Below are 20,310 nucleotides of genomic sequence, written 5' to 3'. Positions count from 1 at the left end.
GTGATAAGATGCATGCTGCTTTCTGCTCACGAGAAGGAGGGAGCGTGGGTTAGCTTCGATCTCCTCGGTCAGAGCAGGGATCGGCATAGTGGCAACCTGGCAGTAGTGGGGTTTGAACCAGCGATCTTTTGATTACTAGTCCAGAACCTAAACCACTAGGCTACAACCAGCCAACAGAGGTCGTGGTTGCAGCAGCAATGCGGAAACTCCTTGATCATGCAGACACAGCTGATAATTCCCATGTAGACACCTGACCGGTTGATAGCACAGCTGAGATTCAGACAGTTAAAATGAATAAAAATAAAATTAAATGAACTATGTTGTGAATATGTGGATTCACGGGCGGCGTTTACTCAGCCAAATGAAAAAAAAAAAAAAACTCCCAGTCTGACAGTGTTGCATTATACCGTGAGGGTTAGTAATACACGAAATGTGCTTGGTTTCATTTTGTAAGTCGTAGCAGGGACTTAATTTGAAGAATGAAAAGCTACGTTTACGGAGCCGTGCAGCCCCATCTGGTTTAGAATTGCTAATCCGCTCTATAGGCTCTTCTTAAATTATTGCGGTTAGCAGTCGTTATTGCGGCCATGCTTTCAACACAGTTTGTGTTCATGATTTTTTAATGAACTTTGCCATCTCACACATTGACGGTTGTCTTTATTTACATTTTGAATTAAATAAGGGTAAACAAAGAGACACGATGAACAAATGTGGAGGAGAAAAAATGAACTTCCCTTTGTCCTAGATCTCAAGCCGGTGCTGCATGCAGACGTGATACTGGATTTGATCTCAGCAGCTCATGTCTTATTTTTCACTTCACTTCATACACTATAAACACATGAGGGAATAAAGACATGGTTTTGGTGTGGAGAAACTCTAGTGGCTGGAGTGCCTAACCTCACAAATTGCACACTCCAGAATCTTGTGGAAAGCCTTCTCAGAGGATTTGAGGATGTTAAAGCCACAAACTGCCCATAGTTTTGGAATGAGTTCATGACCTGGCGTTCACGTAGGCTACTATTGGGTCTGTCCGAAAACCCAGTGAGCTCTTTACATAGATGCATTTTAAGTCATCCTATGCACGCTCCTGAGAAGAAGGCTGTTTGAATTCTTAGGTCCCTCAAAATGCTGCCTACTAAAGTGCCATACTTTAAAGCGATAATCTGACTGAATAATGAAGGAGCGTCCTATGCTTCCTTAGCTGTGAGACAATCCCAGTGTCTTCAAGTATGAATACATTTTCATTGATTTTTAATTTGTATAAAGGTGTACAAGTGTCATTTTTTGCAAATTCAGGCTTGTCAGTGACGGTTTAACTATTTTTGGTACACTGAGGGGGATGTTAGCTGGAATGTTAGGGGGTTGTGCCGGCTCAGGCCATTAGTTTGAGTGTTAGTGAAAACTGTGTTGACGTAATCACATTAATGGTTGTATAAGTGCGTCTAAATAATCTGCCTTATAAGTTTGATGTCTTATTAGAATCCTCTCTACTTAGGCAGCTGCCTGGGTTGGTCTTTTATTCACTAAATTGTTTGTGAGCCTCTGTGAGTGGCTTTTAATTAACTCAGAGGTTTTGATCTTTCTCACAAAGTGCTACATCTTGCTTTTTTGCAGCAATCCTATCTCTGTTTAATTGTCTTTTTAATGCATACCCAGGTGCAACATCCACCTCTGTTTCCTGCTGTCTGTTACATTTTTTATGTGTCCTTTTGAGTACACTCCATGGCAAGCCATCCCCCTTGAACCCTGACCTTTAATTGCCTCTCACTCCTCCTGTCTCTTGACTGCTTTGATGAGATTGAAAATAAAAGTGCTGTTTTTAGAGAAGCTGATGACTGAAAATAAATCAGAAGTGTCTGGTGTGTATTACTGTGTATGAAGCGTTGTGGGGCAGCTGCTGTTCAGCAACATGGCTGAGGTCCCGCTTATTTTGGATAGCCGCCTGCTTAGGCAAATCTAAAATGTGTTTGTAAATGTGGAACCACTGCATAAAGGTAGAATGTGAGTGCTGGTGCTTTCAGGTACAAGTACTTCAGGATTGTCCTATTATGCTTAAAACAGGCGGCCGAGGTGACTGTACCCGAGGTTTCACCTGTGGCATCAATTAGGAGGACGGCATCAGTGGAGTGATCACTGCCAAATATAGTGTTTAAGACGTGATTCCTAAACATTCATTTGATTTATTAGTTATGCAATTTTTTAACAAATTCCCCCAAACCAGTAATCAACCATTGGTAATCACCAGTTAACCAGTAATCATAAAAATTACATCAACACATGAAAATAATTAATTCATGATTATGTTTCATGTCAATGATGCTTTAGGCATGGCGTCCAGGTGGCGCAGCGGGATATTCCGCTAGAACACCAGCGCCGTGATTCTGAACTCCTCGGTTTGAAACTCGGCGTTGCCACCGGTCGGCTGGGCTCCATCTAGCGGGCATAATTGGCCTGCAGCAGACACGTTTCTGCTATGGTGGAATGACCAGACTATGTGGGTGGGGTCTTGAAATGCTGTGTAAGGACCCTAATTAGCAGATAGAGTGACCTGTGCAGAATGCATTGGTGAAAAAGGGTTCCTAGCTTTAAATTATGATTTACTTAATTATTCTCACCAAAGTTTAAAAAACTTAAAATTTTTAAACAAATATAAAAACATTCAGCCTAGGGGATGCATCAATACCATTTTTTTCCCAACCGAGTACAAGTACATGTATTTTTGTACTTGCCGATACCGATACCAATACCTATTGGATCAGATATCTGACATGATAGAAAACTCGAGCGCTCGGCGAGCCGGTCGGATCGAGTTGTTGGATAGTTCACACTTAGCGATCGAGAGCCGAGTTTTGATCGCCGAGCGAACGCCGAGTTGCTCCCGAGCCGACAAATCTAGCGCCGACCAGCCGCCGAGCAAAAATCAGGGCAAGAATCGTGTAGTGTGAACCAGGCATAACGCAGCAACGTGCACTAGGCACACGGTATTGGATGTTTAGTATCGGAGCCTCGTTTGCAAGTACGAGTACGAGATACCAGTATCGGTACTCATGCATCTCTAATTCAGCCTCATCAGCTAAGAAACGAAATCTGAAAAGGGCATTTCAACAGGACAACGACCACAAACATACAAATCTGAATAACTCAAGACTGGTTTATAAAAAACATAGTAAAAGTGCTTGCATGGACCCGTCAATGTCCAGCTTTAAATTCTTTCGAAAATCTAAAAGACAGAAATTAATAGATGGCCGATTGCACCAGTGTGAATTCAAACCCCAAGATCCAAGCGCTGGTGTAATTTAATGTTGTTCCATAGGAACACTTGTTTTGTTTTTCTAGTATTTCTAGTAAAATATTATTAGTTTTGGGTTTTTTTTATTCCCTGAACCTATTTAAATCCCAGATTCAAATATAATATCATTGTTTTTCGTAAAACAGGTTACATAAGTCTGCTGTAACACTATTATCCTTCAGTAGGAATTCTAAAAATAATTTACTAGCTTACATAAACCATATGTAACACCACACTTCATTTCATTCATATTCATATAACATCTTTTTTCTACATATATTGTTTAGAAGTAGAAGATAATTTAGTGTGAACATCCCATTAGGGGAACAGATGGCGTAATATTTCTCATTTGTGCTTAGAAGTGAAGAAGCCGAGCGAGAGCTGGAGAGAAAACCGTGTCAGTCTCCTGCACACATCTACAATAATTCACCATCCATGATCACCAATCGTAATTTATGAGCAACATAAAAATCTATTCCAGACGTGGCTACATCAATATGCTTGTTATTACTTCACATCCAAGATTTTATTGAAAAGCCCGAACCCGTGATGACAGAGAGAGATAGAGAGAGGGAGAGAAATGAGATAGAGAGGGTATGAGGTATGTAGAAATATGTAGACACCTCTCCTATTTATTACCTTAAGCTGTTTCGCTCAAGCTTATTGCTATAACAGGTGTATAAAATCAAGTGTGTAAAAGAAATTACACTTCTTTTACTTGGCAGTTTGGGGAAGGCCTATTTCTGTTCTATTGTGAGATCTTTCAAGGTTGAAGAGTTTGGTGTGGAGGAATTCCTGTGGTCTGCACAAAGCCCTAAATTCAACCTTATGGAGCACTTTTGGGATGAGTTTATGTATGAATATTTCTTCTTCATATTGAAGAAGTATAAACTTAATTCATACTGACATTCAGATAGGTGAACCTACAAATCATACATTGCCATTATTAACTGCCAGCTTTGTTGATATATATTATGTGACCGGACTTATTAGTCAATAATGACCACAACATTTCCCAGACACATTTCAACATGTTAAGAAAAGACTCGAACAATATAGGGGCCAACTGTATATCGTTGCCCATAACTTTTGAATGAGATGTCCAACAAGCCATAAAGTAGATGTTGCTCGGACTAAATTTTGCTTTTATTTTGCATTGTCATTTCTTGGTGAACAGAATTCAGCTATTTAATGCCAGAGCTTTGAAAAAGAAGCCCTTATAAGGTAAATTAAAGAACAGTGGAAAAATAAGAGCTAAATATGAAGAAGACAATATTAATGACAGTAGAAAAGACCACTAACTTTAACACTGGTGGAGTAGATGTGATGTCCAAGTGGTGGATGGCTTTTGTCTACTTGGATCAGTTATTAACTGCTAAGGGATCCAGTAGTAAGGAAATAAACTGTAGTCAGAAGAATGAAAGAACTGGAAAAGACTTACAGATGTAAAGATTTGTCTCTAAACCAAAATAAAGCATTACAGGAAGAATATTAATGCTTTTGAACTTTGGTGCTGTTGAAGATTTTGAGTCCATTGGATGGCAAAGAAGAGACAAATGGATCCTCAACCAAATCAAAACTAACCAATCATCTAAAGCCCAGATAACCAGACTGAGGCTCTCATAATTTGGGCACATTATCAGAAGAACCAATTCATTGTAAACGACATTTATGCTTGGATCAGTTGAAGGTAATTGAAGGTAAAAAAGAAAGAGGTCGACCAGCAATGAGAAGGATGGATACACTCAGGAATAATGAACGAGTAGGCTCTGGGAGGCACAGCAGCCTATTGCACCAGCCCACCTCCGCTGGGATCAAGCGTCAAATCTTCAAAGCCCTGCAATAAATTGGCACTCTGTAAAGGTTGTTCCTGCCTTGTATCCTGTGTTTCCCAGTGAAACCTTGACCCTAATGCGGTCGATGAAATTGACATATAGAAATGGAAAGGAAATAAGCAAGTCATTAAAAAGCCTTAAGATCCAAACGGAACACAGAATATATGCACAATATATGTCTTTCTGATATAAGCAATAGCCAAATGTAACTGTTGGTGTTGCTGTTACACTAATGTGCAGTTCACATTGTTGTGTGGAGCTTACGTGGCTTGGATAACATCATCTTGACGGATTCATTCATTTTCACTCGAGTTTCTCTGTGTGCTCAGTATAACCTTAATTCATACTGACATTCAGATGAGTGAACCTACAAATCATACATTCCCATTATTAACTGCCAGCTTCACTGCAATCCACACACTCGCAGGCTGAGCAGAAATGTCTTGATCTGAACAAATTTTGGTCTAGAATTACTATGTGGTCAAAATTATGTGGACACCCTCCTAATTATTATTCTTTCAGCTTGGTGGGAAGCCCTTTTCTGTTCCATCATGAACATTCCTCTTTGTGCTTAAAGCAAGGTCTCTGGTTTGATGCATTTGTACACCTTTGGGATGAACTGAAATGTTGATTTCCAGGTATTCCTGTCCAACATCAGTGACCCACGTCATTAATAGTCTTTGTGACTGAACGGAAACTAACCCAAAATCTCATGCAAATCTTTATTTTTCATTTCATTTCTATCAACCTTAATTCTGGTCCTGCTTGCAGTAGGTGTAGTTTGGTCCAATGGGAAACAGTGGGCATGAATACCCTGGACAGAGCGCCAATCCATTGCAGGGCTTTGGCCATCCTCTCACCGTGATTGGAACCCAGAGCCAATCGGTTCAGACATTTATATACACCAACGAGGCATAACATTATGACCACTTAAGTGAGTAACACTGATTATCTCTTCATCACGGCACCTGTTAGTGGGTGGGATAAATTAGGCAGCAAGCATTTGTGTTAGAAGCAGGAAAAATGGGCAAGCTTAAGGGTTTGAGCGAGTTTGACGAGGGCCAAATTGTGATGGCTAGACAACTGGGTCAGAGCATCTCCAAAACTGCAGCTCTTGTGGGGTGTTCCCGGTCTGCAGTGGTCAGTATCTCTCAAAAGTGGTCCAGTGGTCCAAGGAAGGAACAGTGGTAAAGCGGCGACAGGGTCATGGACGGCCAAGGCTCATTGATGCACGTGGGGATCAAGTCCGATCCATTGAGGCCCCACCTCGCTACTTACAGGAGTTCTGCTGCTGACATCTTGGTACCTGATACCACAGCACACCTTCAGGGGTCTAGTGGAGTCCATGCCTCGACGGGTCGGTGCTGTTTTGGCAGCAAAAGGGGGACCAACACAATATTAGGAAGGTGGTCATAATCGGTGGATCGGTGTATATTTATATATGCATATTCATAAATGCCCAAACCAATGGCCATTAATAAAGATTAGCTACCAGCTAACCGACGGAGAGTTGAATAAAATGGACCTAAAGTGGCTGTGGGAATATTTATGCTGGCTTTTATTCAGCTGGTGCAATCCAGAATTGTCAGTCTGTAAATATGTTTCATGACTAGTTTTCCTTTGTTGGTCTCTAGAGGTGCAGTGGATGTTTCTGTGATGTGTCTTGTCTGGCGCTTTCCAGCTGACTGCTTTATTCAGCCCGTCGCTTTGGGTTTTATCATCCAGATGAAAGCAAAAGAAGATAAAGCGTTCTGTCAGACTAAAGGATTTCTTAAGATAAATGAGGGCTGAAAATGAGAGGAATGAATTCTTTTCGACCGCTTGGATCTGAGTGCTTGAGAAGATTTGTGAAGGAAAAAAATGCATGAAAGACTCAGGTGCAAGACTCCCTGTCTCCCTGTTTAGGATTAATACTAACATTAGTCTCAGATAACATAGTGGTCACAGTGGACTTACTGTGGCCGTGCACTCAACACACAGTGTATTTCTGTCAGTGAGTATTTAATTATTATAATGTACAACAAACAAAACGCACAGACAAAGTAGAACTGAAGCAAAGCTTTACACACAACCGCAAATCTGGGGAGTTGAAAATAGCCTGCAAAAAACGTCTGGTGACATCTGGTAACATTGCTGACTATGCAGCAGATGCATTCAAGATGCAATAATGTTCACGCTACCGATATTAACCGGCAATGTGCCTTGCTGAGCATTTTTAAATGGGCTTCTAGTGATCAGGACCCTGTTAACACTAGTAACATTTCTCTCTCTCTCTCTCTCTCTCTCTCTCTCTCTCTCTCTAAATATACAGTATATATATATATATATGTGTGTGTGTACGGGCTTATTGTAATCCCTGGTTTCAGAGTTAAAAGGAAAGCCACACAGCACTGTTAGTACAGCACTGTAAAGCTCGAGTGGTTTTACTCACCAACAGCTGAAATATGTGCGCTAGCAAGATTGGGTTTAACAGCAATACCACAAAACCACTACTGCTGATCATTGGCAATAAAGACAGCAAGGAGGGTGCAAAGAAAATGTCATTTAACATGTCATTCATTTATTACTCTTGTTTTCATATTCATTTCATCTTCATCAACCGATCTGTCCAAGGTCAGATCTGGTTTCACGGGGAAACACTGGGCGTAAGGCAGGAATACCCTGGACAGGGTGCCAATCCTTCACAGAGCTTTGGCCACCCCCTACATCAGACATAGCCAATCTGGTCTGAGTAGATGGCCGGATAGCCAGTAGCACCGCTGAGGTTTGAAGCCAGATCTTACTACCTATTTGCTAGGGCAACAGACATTGAGTGTTAATCCGAGTGCTAATGAAGATCTAAGCACAGAAAATTACATACCGTGGACCTTTTTTTTACCACTTTTCAGTTAATGCTGTAGATTAAAAATGTTTCTTTCATTTAATTTCCCACAAGTGACACTTAAACTAAACATAAACATAAAGATTTCTAATTGTCTGCATATTTATTAGACACACGTACTCTGTTAATATACAATGCTCTTTTTATGCACAATATGAATACCTGTAAAACAATCCCAACAACACTGCTACACCTGATACGCTCATATCAGTCCAGTAAACCTTACCATTCTTTATCATGTTAGTGTCTTTGTAGTGCTGAGAAAGGTCAACCCAAATAAGATCAGCGTGGTGTCCTTTGGAGGACATTCTCCATTGATGGATGTGGTGGTGGAGGGGGGTGGGGGGTGGGTTCGACACAATCTAAGGAGCCTTTAATCTTTTGGAGCCTTTAATCCTCTTCAAATACGGTAATGTTGTGTGTAGCACTCAACAAAAGACATTTATAACGTGGTTAGGAAGATAAATCTCATTAATGTCATAAATATTTCTACATATTCTACATATCACAGTGAATGTTCCTGTTAAATATGGGTGGTCCCTGTATATGCATTAAAGCAGTTTATTCATTCAACCGGGGTACAAAATAATGGAAACAAATGGGAAAAATGACATAGAAAATGAGTTTGACTCTGCATTCACAATTGCAATTACAGACACGCCTGCAAGGTCGGTTGTTAATTAACAGTATGTATCAGCTATAAAAAATGGTGTCAGTTTCACTCTTATACGATTTCTTACAGTGGCATGAGGCATCTAACAGAGTTCCATTAAAAGCCAAACAGTGATTGCCCAGCCTCTCTGACCCTGTCTCAATCAAAACTGTACAGCTTCAAGCCACAGCTGGGCTACCGTTTAGAAATCTTTTATATTGTATTAAAGGCCAGTGGCCAAAAGAAACGTGGACCACTGACCAGTGGAATTAATCTGTGTGGTTTACATTTACGCTTTTATCTAAAGCAACTTACAGTATAAAGTCTAAGAAATTAGGGTTAAGGGCCTTACTCAACCGCCCAACCCAACCTTCTGCTTTTTTCTGTTGGTCTACAACTGGTTTGTTAGTCCTAAAGGATTTCTGATATGTGTAAGTCTAGATGGATTCATGTAGGAATTCAAAGGATCAACTGTTATCCAGCTGTTAGCTACATGGAATCCATAATGATTTGAGCATTGGAAATGATTAAAGCCAGCAATTTGCTTTGCATGAATATGTAACACGGCACTTGGGTGGCTCAGCTATCTATTACGCTAACCCTCCACTATTGGCCGACTTGTTGTCTACACAGATATTATTGGCTGAGGGGGAAGAGGGAGAAGTGCCAAAGCTCTGTGATGGATTGGTGCCCTGATCAGCATATTCATGCCTTGCGCCCAGTGTTTCCCAGTGGAGTTGGACCAGTTGCAACCCTGACCTGGATAAAATATAAAAATACACTTATTATTTCATTATCATTGTCTGATGTGTTTCTTTGTTCCAGGATGTTACTGTCCTCATACACACAGCTAAAATATATCGAGTGAATGAGTAAGTGATGTGATGCTTTACCTTGCCCTGCCTGATCGAAATAAGAGTTAAAGATAAATAAATAAACCTTGTATAATTTTTTTAATGACCCAACATCCCACAAACAATTCAGGGCTTAAATAACAGCAGTTCAAGAGGCAAAGGATGCTCCTACTTATTACAGTGGTACCTCTAGATACGAGCTGCTCCACATACGAGCTTTTTGAGATCCGAGCCGAGGCTCGGACAAAATTTCTGCCCTAGATACGAGCCCAGATCCAAGATACGAGCCGGGCCGGAGCTTCGGGGACGCTACCGCTAGTTTGCGCGTCGGCGCAAGGGAGCCGTTTCAAAGGAATTTCCCAACTACTACTACTACTAGTACAGTACTCGCTCCCACAACCCTCGGTCCCACAATCCTCTAGCATCCTCTTATCCCATTCTTCTCATGGGTCCCAAGAAAGTAAGTGCAAGTGACAATGGCGAGAAGAAGAAGAGGATGATGTCGATTGAGTTAAAGCAAGAGATAATAGAAAAGCATGAGCAAGGCGTGCTTTTTATAATAATACTGATTATTACGTATTTTATACATTTTTCTTACTGTTTTTTATACATTTTTCTTTTATTTATTTATTTTGTTATGTTTTATATGTTTATACATGTGTTTTTCTTAATTAAAAACGTGTATTTTTTCATCATTTACGATATTTTGGGGACTTGTCAGAGGGCTGGAACGGATTAATTCTATTTCCTTTATTTTAAATGGGGAAAATTAGTTCGAGATACGAGCTGCTCTACTTACGAGCTCGGCTCTGGAACGAATTAAACTCGTATCTAGAGGTACCACTGTATAAGCTTTAAATGTCTGTAAAGAATGTCTGTTGATAGAAGCTGATTGAGTGCTTCATGAGAAGCCAGTGTTTCTTGTACAGTGACCGATGGAGACAGTTTTATCATGCTGGGTGGCAATTTGGTGTTGTTTCTATAGAAATCCTCTCCTGTGACAACCCAGGGATCACTTCCTTTTGAGAGCGGTTGCCAATTACAGACTTTTAACACTTGGTTTACATCTCACCCTGTAGTCAGAGGGTCCTTGGCTCTACGGCGGGGTTGTGGTTGGTTTCGGTGTAGGATTTTGGAACTGAGCGGAGCTTTTTTTTTACCACATTACCCTTCCACATTTTCCCGTTCTGATGAACTTTTGCTGTGTGTGTGTGTGTGTGTGTGTGTGTGTGTGTGTGTGTGTGTGTGTGTGTGTGTCTGTCTTTCTCTTTTTGTTGTATAAACGAAGAAAGGACAAAAGCTTGGCACAAGGCTGACAAATGGGCCTTTAAGCTCGCACCACAAAGGCTTGAAAGAGCCTTTTCTTTATAGAGGCCTGTAGTGATTTCTTTCTGCTGAGTGCAGTCCAGCTCTAAACATGCATGAGCAGCCCAGAAGGGCCTGTACTGATTTCTACATGACTACACACAAACTCACACTCTCTCATTTGAACAGGAACACCAGTGACCTCTGTAGTGACTCCTCCAGCATTAGCCTGTTTATTAAGTGTCTGTGAAAGGCCGTTAAGTTAAAAGGACAGGCCTAATTAGTCAAAACATTAGTTCATTAACCACATTAACTCCTGTCCTTAAAAGATTATGCAAAATAAGCAGAGAATATGTGGACTCTGAGCTCGTTGGACATACAGTTCCAAAAAGCATATCCAATTATGCTCCGTTTATGCTACAACAGTCTCCACTCTTATGGAAAGGGTTTTCACAAAGCTCTGGAAATTTGTGCTTGTTCAGTCCATTCAGTCAGGTCTGACTTGCAATTGAATGCCAATTCATTCCGAAGAGGTCCAGGTTGGACTGATAACAGGACTCTGTACTGACCACACCATCCTTGTCAAATTTTATGGACCTCACTTTGTGTACTGGTGCACAGAAAAGGGACTTTCCCAAACCGTTGGTCATATAGTGTATATGTAGTGTTTATGGTGACATTAAGAATGAAAAATCTTATTGCATGAATTATTTGCTGATACTGGCTCAGCACTTGTGGTTTCATTCTGCACCAGCGAGGCAGAGCAGTAGCATTCCTGTTTAATCCCATTAGCATTTAATCTAGAAAGGGAGGTATTAGCCAGTTGTGGTGGCATGTAAGAAGGTAAAGCCTCTGGGGTTTTCGTTCGAGTGTGTGGGTGTGTGTGTGTTGTATGCAGTTTATGTTCTTTTGGGTTTTGAGTAGGTAAGTATTTTGAGGTATTTACCCTGCAGGTATAAAGCTGTGAATATAGGAATTCCTGCAGGATGTTATTTCCAGTTCATTTACAAGTGCAGTAGAGGTATTGGCATTTCTGTTAGATTGTGCTCATTTATATAGTCTGCATGAAAGGACCTGCATGTCAAGGACAAGCAATATCGCTATTATATATACAGTGTATCACAAAAGTGAGTACACCCCTCACATTTCTGCAAATATTTCATTATATCTTTTCATGGGACAACACTATAGACATGAAACTTGGATATAACTTAGAGTAGTCAGTGTACAACTTGTATAGCAGTGTAGATTTACTGTCTTCTGAAAATAACTCAACACACAGCCATTAATGTCTAAATGGCTGGCAACATAAGTGAGTACACCCCACAGTGAACATGTCATAATTGTGCCCAAAGTGTCAATATTTTGTGTGACCACCATTATTATCCAGCACTGCCTTAACCCTCCTGGGCATGGAATTCACCAGAGCTGCACAGGTTGCTACTGGAATCCTCTTCCACTCCTCCATGATGACATCATGGAGCTGGTGGATGTTAGACACCTTGAACTCCTCCACCTTCCACTTGAGGATGCGCCACAGGTGCTCAATTGGGTTTAGTCCATCACCTTTACCTTCAGCTTCCTCAGCAAGGCAGTTGTCATCTTGGAGGTTGTGTTTGGGGTCGTTATCCTGTTTGAAAACTGCCATGAGGCCCAGTTTTCGAAGGGAGGGGATCATGCTCTGTTTCAGAATGTCACAGTACATGTTGGAATTCATGTTTCCCTCAATGAACTGCAGCTCCCCAGTGCCAGCAACACTCATGCAGCCCAAGACCATGATGCTACCACCACCATGCTTGACTGTAGGCAAGATACAGTTGTCTTGGTACTTCTCACCAGGGCGCCGCCACACATGCTGGACACCATCTGAGCCAAACAAGTTTATCTTGGTCTCGTCAGACCACAGGGCATTCCAGTAATCCATGTTCTTGGACTGCTTGTCTTCAGCAAACTGTTTGCGGGCTTTCTTGTGCGTCAGCTTCCTTCTGGGATGACGACCATGCAGACCGAGTTGATGCAGTGTGCGGCGTATGGTCTGAGCACTGACAGGCTGACCTCCCACGTCTTCAACCTCTGCAGCAATGCTGGCAGCACTCATGTGTCTATTTTTTAAAGCCAACCTCTGGATATGACGCCGAACACGTGGACTCAACTTCTTTGGTCGACCCTGGCGAAGCCTGTTCCGAGTGGAACCTGTCCTGGAAAACCGCTGTATGACCTTGGCCACCATGCTGTAGCTCAGTTTCAGGGTGTTAGCAATCTTCTTATAGCCCAGGCCATCTTTGTGGAGAGCAACAATTCTATTTCTTACATCCTCAGAGAGTTCTTTGCCATGAGGTGCCATGTTGAATATCCAGTGGCCAGTATGAGAGAATTGTACCCAAAACACCAAATTTAACAGCCCTGCTCCCCATTTACACCTGGGACCTTGACACATGACACCAGGGAGGGACAACGACACATTTGGGCACAATTTGGACATGTTCACTGTGGGGTGTACTCACTTATGTTGCCAGCTATTTAGACATTAATGGCTGTGTGTTGAGTTATTTTCAGAAGACAGTAAATCTACACTGCTATACAAGTTGTACACTGACTACTCTAAGTTATATCCAAGTTACATGTCTATAGTGTTGTCCCATGAAAAGATATAATGAAATATTTGCAGAAATGTGAGGGGTGTACTCACTTTTGTGATACACTGTATATATAATTTAATCTAATCTAATAGCATCACAGGGACTATCAGACATTTTTTATTAAAATATTAGCAATTTAACCAACCAGTCATTTGGTTAAAGTCACTCCATAATTAGTCTATTGAACAGCTAGTTGACTAGTTGACTAGTTGGACTAGTTGGACTCAGAATGGTTTTATGCTGAGGAGACATTTAAATTTTTCTGTAGGTTTCTGACAGGACTTATTATTGATTTACCATTGCAGAAATGCTAATGATCATCCATGTGCATTTTGGCAAGCATCAGACAGTCAGCAGTGTCTGCTACATCACTGCTTATCATTTTATTGACCTTAGTCAAGGAGTCATGAAAGGAAGGGCGGGGCTGGTGTGAGTGCCACAAGTACAAGTACATGTATTTTTGTACTTGCCGATACCGATACCAATACCTATTTAGAATGATGGAGTTAATGAGTTGGAGGTTAATAAATATTTTTGCAATGTTGGTGTTTTGTTGTTATGTTTAGTAGAGAACGATCAGGTCAGAAATACTGTATAAAACGTGTGTGCCGGTGTGTTCTGATATAAACTATATTATCCCCCTGTCCCACCTGTTTACACTCCTCTCCTGCGTTTCCCCTCACACCGTATCCTGCGTTCTCATTGGCTGTTCGACATGTCACTCATTCCCAGTCGCACGTCTCAGATCAGATATCTGACGTGCTAGAAAACTCGATCCGGTCGCCGAGCGCTCGACGAGCCGGTCAGATCGAGTTGTTGGATAGTTCACACTTAGCGATCGAGAGCCGAGTTTTGATCGCCGAGCGAACGCCGAGTTGCTCCCGAGCCGGCAAATCTAGCGCCGACCAGTCGCCGAGCGAAAATCAGGGCAAAAGTCGTGTAGTGTGAACCAGGCATAACGCAGCAACGTGCACTAGGCACACGGTATCGGATGTTTAGTATCGGAGCCTCGCTTGTTAATGAGCGCGGTATCGGGCAAATACCCGAAACCAGTATCGGTACTCATGCATCTCTAGTTTGATCAGACCGGAATTTCTTTTATTAGGTTTGTACACCTTGACAAATGAGCTTCTTGGACATCCCATTCTAAAACCAAAGCCATTACCATGGTTTCTTTTCCCCTCTTGATGCTATAGCAGCCTCCGCTCTTCTTGAAAGGCTTTTCTCAGGAATTTGAAGAGTGTCTGCTCTTGTCAGACACTCAAATCTTTTTCTTTTTTTTGTAATCTATTTTTCCCCACTTTTCCCCCCAATTTTTGTCCCCTATTCTAGTCGTGTCCAATTACCCTGATTGCGTCCTCTATACTGGTTCGATCCCTCACCGCTGACTGAGGACGCCTCTCAACTCCCCTCCGGTACGCAATCAGTACAGTCTGCATTTTTCACCTGCACGAGTCGAGTTCATACACTAATGGACGCTGTGTACGGAGGGTCACACCCCCATCAGCATTGTTCCTCAGCCCTGTGCAGGTGCCATCAGTCAGCCAGCAGGGGCCGCAGTTGCACCAGTTATGAAAACCTATGATCCAACTCTCTACCCTCTAACCCTGAACAACAGCCAATCGTTGTTCGTGCTGCCGCCCAACCCAGTCGGAGAGGTAGAGTCGATATTCGATGCTATGCATTCAGAACCCCAACTCTGGTGCACTAGCGTACTTTACCGCTGCGCCACCTGAGCGGCCAGTCACTCAAATCTTTACACTTACGCATTTTTTTCTGCTTTTAAAACACTCCTTGACAGGTGCCACCGTACCAACATAATAAATGTCAATCACAGATTTACTGTGTTCTTAGTCTCATTAGCCTTTGTTTTGTAGGTTTGGTATAAAGTATTTCAGTTCTAAAAATAAAGTTGATTGGTGTAAATTAGTTAATAGTGTGTGATTGGGTCACAGATTCATTTTTGCAAATTCTTTAAAATGTGTAAATGTGTGCTGAGACTTTTCATGTCAGGACTTGGAGCTTGTTTGTTTTGGTTTTGTCTCTATATTGGTTTCATTAACACATTTTAATAGCCGAACAGAAATCTTTAAATAACTTTTTACTGACTTGAACTCATGACTTGTGTCTTACGAAATGCCCCAACTTCTCTGGAAATGTGGTTTTTATATACTTTATATTACACAATACACAGTACTTGCTTAACAATGACAGACATCACACATGATTTAAATGTTAATTTACAGATATAACTCATGGGTTTGAGTTGTTGGTACAAGTGTTGAGCAGAGGCAATTGGCTATGTCTTAGGAAGATGGAGGTCAGACAGGGTTTCTCTTCATTGCCACTTTAACTGCCACTCCTACTGCCTGGTCAAGCAAAACACTCCATATGCAGTACAGCTCTTGTAAAGTTCATCGCTTGTTGGTGTGAAGAAGCCACCGGTGACTTCACATGTGTGGACTTCACGTGTGGTTTTTTTGTCGTCATCTGTGATTCATCGGAATTCATTACAACACATTTTTTTCTTATACAGGAGTGACTTTTTAATCTTTTTTTGACAGAATATCCGCATAAGAGAGCCTTTTGGTAATTGTATTTTTCAGAGGTCTTGATTTCTCCTGACTGTTTTATTACCTGTCTTTAAGCACTGAACATTTCGAATGCTTGTCATCTCTGCATCATGTGGCTTCAGGCCATCCAGATCCTTATTCTGGCATCATCATTTTCAGAGAACTTTACTGTATCTTATACAAAACATTTAATCACTGTCACAGTTTAACTTTTGTTTACACAAAGGGTTTAGTAAGTAATTTTCCGTGTCTCCAACTCACTAGTGAAAAGTTTGTGTAGCAAATGCTGGCACAGAAAGTGAGTGGTCAAGATCCTGGGAGAATTTTTGTTTCATTCTTGCCAATTTACTGACTAATGATTTAGTGTTTAGTCTATTGAAAGCTTAAATGCTGTTTGGGCTTGGCCTTTTTTTTTTTTTTTTATATAAAATAAGCCTTCAAACCTGTAGTTTCAATTTACATTTTACATTTTCTGCATTTAGCAGACGCTTTATTCAAAGCGACTTACAGTATAATCTAAGCAATTGAGGGTGAAGGGCCTTGCTCAAGAGCTCAACAGTGACAACCTGGCAGTGATGGGGCTAGAACCAGTGACCTTTTGACTACTAGTCCAGTACCTTAACCACTAGGCTACAACTGGCAGTAGCCCTATCCTTTGATCCTTTCTTTCTTCTGCGCTTGGGGCCCTCAGCGTGTATGATGAGAGATGGCGTCGTACAGCCTATACATAATAAGTGGTTGAGCAACTCCTCCTCAGCCTAAATGGTCTAAAAGTGCTAAGTGGCCAAATGAGGACGCGACTTTGTTTACCAATGGAGGTGGACAAATCACAGTGATGTCAATCTTACTCAGGCCAAACTGTAGACCACCACTAAACAAACTGTAATTTGTTATTTAATCTTTTTTTTTTCTCTTCTTCTTCCTGGGGTTAAAAAGGAAAGGAAAAACTCTATATCGCTATATCTAAAGTATCTGGATGGAATTACCCCTTATCTTCCTGTGACACTAATCCTGTCCAAATATGGCTAATGATAACAAATATGCTTTTTAAAAGCTGTCAAGATACAGAAATAATATTGGTTCACAAGCCTGTATCGTTCTGAATTGAATGAAGTTGTTCCTCTTTCTTTTAATGTTAGGTCTGTAACAGAAATGACCTTGACAGCAAAAATGACAGTAAAAAGGGAAGTAAAAACATTTTCTGAGACACTTTATTTAAGCTGAGAATCTGTTCAGGGGTGAAGGGAGAACAGGGCAGACATGACCCATCTGGACAGAATTAAAAATACAAAGGAACATTTGTTATCATAATAGCAATTCATTGCAGTTCCATCAGAAGGAATCTGCTGAAATACAGATGCAGATATACTTCAGATAACCAAAAGCATGTGGACCCTTGCCCATGGACATACAATTCCAAAACCATGTGTATTAAATTGAGTTGACCCCCTTTTAGATAGAACGCCTTTATTCGTCATGTATACATATACAGGTGTACAGTACAATGAAATTCTTTTTTCTCATATCCCAGCTCTTTTGGAAGCTGGGGTCAGAGCTCAGGGTCAGCCAGTGTAAGGCGCCCCTGGAGCAGAGAGGATTAGGAGCCTTGTTTAAGGGCCCAACAGTTGTTACATGGCAGAGCTGGGATTCAAACTCTCAACCTTTTAATTAATAGTCCAAAGCTCTACCCACTAGGATACCACTGTTCCACCATTGTTTTTTTTTTTTCCTTCCGTTTGGAGTGTGTTTGTAGAAATGTTGACCTCCTCAGTTAAACGGGCATTTGTTAAGCCACAGTCGTTATTCAAATTCATTTTAAAAGCGTTTTATTGGGTTGAGGTCAGGCTGCTACTGCTGAACGGTAAATGCTGAAACGTTCTCCAAGCTGTTTGCACAAACATGTATTTTATGTAATTGATTTTATACACCAGTTAGTGAAACGTGAGCTACAGGTCTTGGGATTGTAATGAGCCCTGACCTTCTGTTTGTGACTAAAATGATCAGAACACACTTGACTGAATTTTGTAGATGCTTCTTTCTTGCACAGCAGCCTTTAAGTCCATGGTGATGAACAGCTTGTTTGACTGTGGTTAGTGTCACCTGTTTTGCTAAAGACAAATTCATGGCAGATCCTGTTTGGTGGTTTATTGATTATATCCGACCCTGCAGCCCAGATCATGCACTCTGTTAAACAGCCTGTATATTTACTATCTACATCTATTTGTCATTATTACTTTTTTACTTTTTATCATTGGCAGGTATTTTTATTAGAGATTGATTATATGTATGTTGAGGAAGCGTATTATTTAAACAGTAGATTACCAATCAAGGTCATTCATGCTGCAAACTACCTAATGGTTGCCAGATTTCTGTCACTGTGTTGCCTTCACAGTCCAGATTTGACCGTGCTGTTCACAGAGGCTCAGACTCTGCAACTTCAATGCACTTTGACCCAAAAGATGTTATCACGCCAATCTGTTATGCAAGTACACCAGAAACATTCTGCACAAATTAGATATGACATCTGTTTTTGGAAGCTACATCACAGCAGGACGTCAGAATGCAGAAAGCAGCAGCCAGGAGAAAGTGCACAGTTTGTATTAACATTGCTGCCAAGCAGTTATTGTTTGTTTGGGCAATTTATTTCAATCCGTGTGTGTGTGTGTGTGCGCATATGTGTATGTGCGATCATTTGTTTTGTGTTACATGACACTTTTAGATTCAGTTGGCAGCCCGACTGAATCCCCTTGACCAGCCAGCTGAGAGTGATCGCAGCCACAGCGAGAAACAACTGCTCGACCATCCCCTCCCTACAGACACAGCCAATCGAACCATTCAGACCTGCTACTCAGCTGTGATGTTTCTGGAATTTTATGAGAGCAGCATTTAGGCTGAGTGGCGGCTCGGGTCTGTGTGGTTGGTGGTGTTTGGGGGTGTAACATGCTCAACACACATACAAGGCCTGAATGACAGTGTGTTTATTATTTGGGCTGGTGAGTACTGGAACACGGCCCGGACTGCAGCTGGCTTCACCAGTCTTCTCACTCATTCTGCCTCCGTTTGTTTTCTCTCTTACTTTCTCTCTCCATTTTGTCTGATTGAGTCTTTTGTACATATTATCTGGTTCACGTCTTTAAAGGCTCTATTTAATGATCCTCATTTTATTCCCTTTGTGTCGCACCTCCAGCTGTCCGTATCACTCCTCCTCTCTCTTTCTAGGCTGTTACCTGGCTAAGAGATTGTAATCTTGTATTATCACATTAAACAGCAAGTGAAGAGGGTGTCTGTGTGTGTGTGTGTGTGTGTGTGTGTGTGTCTGTGTGTGTGTGTGTAGAGGTGGGCCATAAATAGCTTTGAGAATTGGTGCTTTATGCACAGACTTCCTCAAACTGTAACGAGCAGGAAATCCTGTCACACAGGTTCTCCTTACTACACAGAAATAGTAAAACAATGTCGTGATTCTTCATAGTCAGACGGGCGCTAGATGATGTATGATCTCGTGCATGGCTTTACGTATGAGGGCTGGTGTGCCAGTCTGCGGCCCTTTTCAGCCAGCTTGGCTGTCTAATGTTCATTAGACAGACGTTGACAGTGCAGTGGGGGGAGTTGGGCATGTCTAAATTCTAAAGGAAACCCAGCTGACAACTGCAGTTGATTTTTGTGCGTAATAGCACACGTTTAAGCTATTGGAGCGCTGGTAGGATTAGTATCCAGACAGTGTATAGGTTTATGTGAGAATTCACCTCTGGCTGGTGTAAAGAAGCGGCCGGCAACTGCACACGTTTTGGAAAGAGGGGGCGGGTGCTATTCTGACCACTCTTTTAGCCATTGTGGGGGTGGTGCAAGTTGCACAAGACTCATAGCGAGGAACTGAAACGAACTAGAAATTTAAATTAGGAGATATGCTGCCCCATTATAGCTGAGATCTGGGTTTGAATCTCAACAATGTTATCAGCCAGGCGAGTATCCACACAGACGGGTCTGAGGCGTAAGGGATGACCGAAGCCCTGTGATGGATTGACCACAGAGATAGCTGCACACAATCAGCACTCTACACACACCTCCCACCAGGTGAGGGACAGTGGTTGACCAGAACGTACACACACACACATACACATTTATTCCCATTACTATGTACATTAAATATTACTGTCAGGGTTACCATTTTATGGTTGTTAATATTTGCACTGTTTTTATTACTATTTTATTTTTACATATCTGTAAGTATTTTGTATATAGTCTACTATTTTATTTTAATTTTTCCTAAAACTAATTAAGCTTT

The 20,310-nt window shown here is 41.4% G+C and overlaps 1 protein-coding gene across 1 annotated transcript in view; it reads left to right on the top strand.

The window, feature by feature from the left end:
• LOC134329251 (ubiquitin-conjugating enzyme E2 E2-like) overlaps positions 1–20,310 on the top strand; it is a 64,135-nt gene that overhangs the window by 26,360 nt on the left and 17,465 nt on the right. The gene's annotated exons all lie outside the window — the stretch shown is intronic.

Source organism: Trichomycterus rosablanca, chromosome 2, assembly GCF_030014385.1.
Source record: "Trichomycterus rosablanca isolate fTriRos1 chromosome 2, fTriRos1.hap1, whole genome shotgun sequence".
Taxonomy (NCBI): Eukaryota; Metazoa; Chordata; class Actinopteri; order Siluriformes; family Trichomycteridae; genus Trichomycterus; species Trichomycterus rosablanca.
This window is presented reverse-complemented; position numbering and strand designations above follow the sequence as displayed.